Genomic DNA, 6,229 nt, shown 5'->3' with positions numbered 1-6,229 from the left:
GAGGATAAGAAAAAGCATGGGGTGTGGATCCCCACAGCAGGCTGCTCATTAAGCTCTGTTGCTGCTGACAGCACCACCCAGCTCCTTCTCAGGGTCTTGCTTTCTCATCAGTAAAATGAGGGTGATGTCTATTACTTGAAGGCTTGTGAGGATTCCATGAGATCTCTATGAAAGTTCGCAGCAGATGCCACAGTCCATAGCCAGCACTCAGTAAATCATGGTCACTTCTCACAGTGAGGGGGATGCGTGAGGTGGAATGTAGGGTGCAGCGCTGGTGGCACGTGGCACTGCCTCAGTCCAGGACCAAGAGTGTGAGGATTGGAGAACCGTTGCTTTCTCCTGCCTTGGCCCACAGTTGGCCCTCAGCAGTGTTTGTTGAATGAATGACTGGGTGGGTGGACGAATGAATGAATGAAAAAAAACAGAACTGCCACTCTATTATTTTTAGCTAGGAATTTTGTCTGTGCATCTGTCTTTATTGTTAGAAATTAATTGCTCCTTTAGTCTACCTTGAAAGTAAAAAGGATTCCTGTGAAGTTTTACATACGAGTGACCTGTCTGGAGTCCGGTTCTCAGTGAGGCTGGTAGGAGAGGGAACCTGCCCTTGTTCAGCACTCACTGTGAGCTGGGCGCTAAGTACTTTACTGATGTACATGAGGGGCAAGGTGTTGATGCCAGGGGCCCGTGACCCAGAGGGCTGTAGCCCTGAGGTAGCCCCTGGCAGGGTGTGGTCTGCCAGGAGCCATCCCCCTGGCTAAGTTTCTTTCATCATTGAAGGGCCACATCTCTCTGACTGGCTTGGAAAGACGTATGTGGCCAAGCAGAGTTCCAGCTACAGCCTCATTAGTAGTTGGCTCGGATTAGTGACTTGGACTTAGAAACTCAGCTGAGGACTGGAGGATCATCTCAGATGATGGCTTCAAGAGGTGAGAGGTTGGTGGTGGTGGGGGGTGTCTTTCTGACCTAAAGGCATGACATTGGGAGAACTAGAGTGGAGGGGCAGGATTTATCCTCAGGAACAAGGGGCTGTCAGCTGGTCTGAAACACCTGAGGTTGGGCTATGGGGCAGAGGGGAGCTGGGAACTTGGGGCCTGAATGTGTCTGGCATTTTCAGGAAGCTGATGTGGCCTGTTCTTACAGGTTTCTGGGAAAGGATGGGGACTGTGGTTATGTCATGAGGAAGAGCTTAGCATGGAATTTGTGAAGTCTGGTGCTGAGATTGGGGTAGAAGCCACTGAATGATTCATTACACCCCTGTCTTTGTTGTTCCTGTCCCAAATGGCCGGTTTTGTAGATCTTTCCAAGCCCAGGGTACTGTAAGCCTGAGAGAAAGCAATTTGATATAAATGTTCTGGAGGAACCTTGCTATGACAGGGTGAAGCTGCAGGTGTGGGGCCTCAGGGTGAGACCACCTGTTCGATGAGAACCAGTTTGGGAATGGGAGCCATGGGGCAAGTACTAAAATCTCTGGTGCTTTGGACTCAACCAAGACACCCTAGGCTGTGAGACTCTCTCCCTGCAGTTCGGCCCATATCTAGATGGGGCCCCATCTATGTTGTTAGCTCTCCTACTCCGGGGAGAGTGATATCCCAGGCCGATTACCCTGCTCCTTCTGCTTCCCTAGAGGCCACTGTGTGATCTCCCCAGAGTCCTGCAAAGGGAAGGTAGGGTGTTCCTGGAGGAGTAGCAATATCCCTTAGGGAGCTGCATTGGCCGAATTTACATTTGTGCTAAATGTGTTACAGCCTGTGTCGCACTGAGTAAATTGAAATTGGGCAGGAAGGTTTTTAACCAATTTATCCATCCAAGTAAACCCGTTAAGAGGTAGAAATGAGCTCTTATGGGGATAATAGCCATAGGAAAACAAAGTACAATAATACTCTTCTCTTTCCAAATTATGTATAAAATCAATTGCCGGTTCCCTGCTAACGAGCCTAATGTCTTGTGCTATAGTGTATTTCAAGAAACCAGGCCTGAGTGGTGTTGTCATGCTGGCAGCCCTCTGGCCCATACAGAGGTCTCAGATATTTGTCTTAGAGATATGAGCTGAGGGGGTGGGGTGCGCCGTTGCATAGGTTCAGCTGGGTGGTAATGGTACGGCCTAAGAGTGGGGCCTTAAGGAGAAGTTAGGGTGCTCCTTTACCTTGAACATATGCAGGGCACAGCTCATGCTTTATCTCATTTAATCCCTAGACACTGTTACTCTGCAGAGTTGGAAGCTGAAGCTCTGAGTGAGTTTCCTGAAATGCCTCTCAGTTGGTGAGAGAGAGCTTAGAGTGGTATCCTCATCTCTGGGTCTAGCTGTGAGAGCTGTAGCTTCCTAGATTCTTAATTGAAGATTGGGGTGGGGGGAGCTGGAACAGCCTCATGAACTAGAGCAGGAGGGACAGGAGCAGGAGGAAGGCTGAGGGAGTCTCTGTTAGGCAGTACCTTGGCCAAAGGGGAGACTCAGCCCAGTGAGGTCCCTCAGGTGCTGGGATAGGGCTGCAGGAAGGCTGCTGGGTTTGTGCTTGGCTGTGCTCTCCTTCAAGGCAAACACTGTCTGTCATGGCCCACTGGCTCCTGAGAGCATGGAGTAGCTGCTTGTTGAATGTGAATGAATGAATGAATGAATGAATCATATTGTTGTCCCTAGCATTAATTAGGACCATGGATAGAGGTCATTCAACTTAATCAGGATTAAGGGACTAAAGGGAGCCTGATAAAAATAAGCCTTAGAAGATCGTGATTGTAAGAAAGGACCTGTGGTATCTGACTCTTAGACACATGTGCTGAGGAGGGAAAGCCACAGGCTCCTGGAAACAATTTCATGAAGGAGGCGAGTCCTGTTCATTCGTGTGTCCCAGCATCCAGGCCAGGCTGGCCCACAGGCTCAGTGTGTATGTGTCCAGTGAATAGATGAATGAATGGGCCATTTCTCCATCACCTTTCTACACAGAATGCATCCTCAGATGGATTAGAATGGCCCCAGCGTCATGTGTGTGCACCCTTCTCCTTGGCCTCTAGGGCTCTGGCTCACTCATGGGCACAGTCATCACAACAGCAGCTACAGCACAGGAGCTGCCCTATTGAGTGCTTAGTGCATGTCAGGTGCTTGCCAGGGTCTTCCAACAGGAGGCAGGTACTCGGAGGCAGAGACTGAGGTTTAAGGGTAGCACTGACTTGACTTTTCTGTGGCGGGAGTTCCAGTGAAAAGGCTGAAGAATACAACTAACCAAGTTACTATGACCCCTGTGTGTAAATCGCTGATGCCTCAGAAGCTACCCAAGACTGCCACCAAATACTTCAGCAGAACAGCCATAGCCAGCCAAACACCCTGGAAACTTCGGAAAGAGCCTGTTCTGCTACCCTAGGGTAAGCAATCTCTTGTGTGACTGTACCCTTGGTTCCTGGCCCCTGGTCCCCTTGTCTGGGGCCACCCAGGGATTAAGGCTCAGTTAAGATGGGCAGAGCTATCTACTTTTGCCACAAGTCTGAGTATTAAGATGAAAATTACTAGCATCTGCTACTTTTTTTTTTTAAAGATTTATTTATTTATTCACGAGAGACACACAAAGAGAGAGAGAGGCAGAGACACATGCAGAGGGAGAAGGAGGCTCCATGCAGGGAGCCTGATGTGGGACTCGATCCCTGATCTCCAGGATCAGGCCCTGGGCTGAAGGCGGTGCTAAACCGCCAAGCCACCCGGGCTGCCCTGCATCTGCCACTTTAAGGGAGCGGCTGCTGTGCTTCAGGCCCTGTGACAGGTGCTGCACATGTGGACTCTCACAGAATCCTTAACACAATGCAGGGAGTACGTACGTACCGCTCTCCTTGGTGTGCAGGTGAAGGAAACTGAGGCTCAGAGGGCTTAAATAACTTGTCCAAGGCCGCTCGGCCAATAATGATAGAGCCAGGTTTCAAATTTCAAATGGAGTCTGCTTGAGCCCGAAGTCCTACCTTTTCCACCTACCCCCACCCCAGTGTGCCGAGCACAGTGATATGATACTGGCTCAGAAGATAGAACAATGGTCCTGGGTCCTGGCTCAGCGTGTAGCCTGTCTTGGACAAGTCATCTTACCTTGCACATCTGTGATAGGTGCTAAATATGGTGAGGGTTGATGCCCTGGGGTGTTCATGTAATGCTATGTGGGTATTGATGTGAGCGTATGTGTGTGTGTGTGTGTGCATGCACACACATGTGTACACTGGCAAGCTACAGACCTCCAAACCTCCTCGGCAATCATACTTTCTAGAAGGAAAATATGCAGTCTGCTCCTTTGGAGAGACCTCCACTAATGAAGTGCCCGCCCCTTCCATCTGCTTCCTCTTCCTGCTCCAGCCAGTTGCCATCTGGGCCCTCGGCCCTGGGATGGACCCGCAGCCACTTGCAAATAAGAATCAGTGGGCAGGAAAAGAGAAAACCTTAAACCTTTCTGGGCCTGCCCGGCAGGCAGCAATAACATTTGATTTATAGGTGAGAGGGAGTCAGTGCTATTCTGCTATTTTCTCGAATCTTCCTGGCTCCTTATCTGATCGCTCATGCCCACCCTATCGGTTCACTAAAGGCTTGAGCAGTGCCTCACAGCCCCATGGGCCAGCCAACTGATGGTCTGGCAGGATAAGAGACAGATTGACCAGGAAGGGCCACTGAGAATTCCAGTGCATGATGGGGAAGCCTCCAACAAGTGGGGATGATCTTGCCAAGCATCCATGGGCTCTGCCTCCCTAAGATCTCCTGAGTCTTACTAGCCTGCCTCTCTCTTCTCTTGTTCCCTCCATGGTCCCAGACTGTTTTTGAGTAAAGTGACAGCACTGACTATGAACAATGTCAACTAGTGTGGATTTTAATACCTTTTCCCCTCACCTGAGTCTCCGTGGACCCTGATAGATTAAGTATTCCAGTGTCATGATTACTGGGTTTCTGCTGACATCATTCTGATTCACATGCTTTGCAAAATTTGAGGCTCTTCCCTTATACTGACATTTTACCAGGTCTGTTTGGCCTGCAGGGTAGGAGCAATGCCCCAGACCAAGCAATATGGGCACTGCAGAAAAGCCACTGCAGCCATGCAACAGACCTGCTGGTGCTTCTGTATACTGGCCCAGGCAGAGGTCAATCACATTAGTTTTTATCCTTCCCCTGCTGAGGAAAATAGAGCTTTGGAATTGAGGTTATTTACCCATGTTCTCTGCTCAGCATGTTCTTAATATTTCTCTTGCTGGCCTATTTCTGCGACATGTGGTGACAGGGGAAGGCATTTAGGTATTTCTCATTTTGTCAGTAAGAGGGGGCCAGTTCTGAGGAAGGTCCCCCCAAACAGTGGCGTCAGCTTCTGGGGAATGCTTTGTTGAGTTCAAACACCAGAGAAAAGGCTTGTGCAAGGTAGGGAGGACCAAAAGGGACATTTTGTCTTAGCAGAACTAGGAAGCAGAGAATAGCAAAAGATCCTTTGAACTCATCTGTTCAATAGTTCAAAAACACTTGAGTTTAACAAAAGCAAGTACCTGCTGTCGTCAGGCGCTACACTAGGCCTTTCTTAACCTTACTCGTTCTGTAACTCTTTTTACATGGGATAGTTCTAAATTTGTTTTTGAAATATTGCTCTGGGGATAATAGTTCCTTTCTGCCTAAAAACTCTCTGATAGTGCACGGGGCATAGAGAGTTAGAATGACTACATACACTTGAAGTTTATAGGTTTAGATTCTGTTCCGTTACTTATATTGTTTCTGCACAACGCACAGGGAACAAGACAGACAGAAATCAAGATGATTATTAAAGTTTGAAAACACAAAACACTGTAAAGAGGAAGGTGACTAAGGCATCTGTGTGACTTAGATGTGAGTGACATTTACATAATCATAGCCATGTCAACACTGAATGCGCTAACCAGATGTAACATAGCTAACTATTGAAAGGACTGGGGGTTGTGTGTGGGTGTGTGTGCGTGTGGGTGTATTTATGCATGAACGTGTGCATGCATGCCTATGTGAAGGTGTGTGTTTATGTGTGTATATACATGTATGTGTACAAAGGCGTGTGTGTGTGTGCATGTGTGTATGTGTGCTTAGATATATGGAGGGGAGAGAGAACAAGAGCTAAATCCTCGTCTTCCCAAGTGAAAAGTCAATAGATAATGCTGGAGGTGAAAAATGAGGTAGCAGCACAAACCTGTTTATTTAGAGATACAGAGGTAAATAATTAAAGAACCATCTAATACAGTTAAAAGCAGTTGCCTCTGGGAAGTG

General features: G+C 48.3%; 1 protein-coding gene across 1 annotated transcript in view; it reads left to right on the top strand.

Annotated features, from left to right (window-relative positions):
* The window catches only part of CLSTN2 (calsyntenin 2), a 616,484-nt gene that overhangs the window by 37,144 nt on the left and 573,111 nt on the right, over window positions 1-6,229 (top strand). The gene's annotated exons all lie outside the window — the stretch shown is intronic.

The sequence above is a fragment of the Canis aureus genome, chromosome 22, assembly GCF_053574225.1.
Source record: "Canis aureus isolate CA01 chromosome 22, VMU_Caureus_v.1.0, whole genome shotgun sequence".
Taxonomy (NCBI): Eukaryota; Metazoa; Chordata; class Mammalia; order Carnivora; family Canidae; genus Canis; species Canis aureus.
This window is presented reverse-complemented; position numbering and strand designations above follow the sequence as displayed.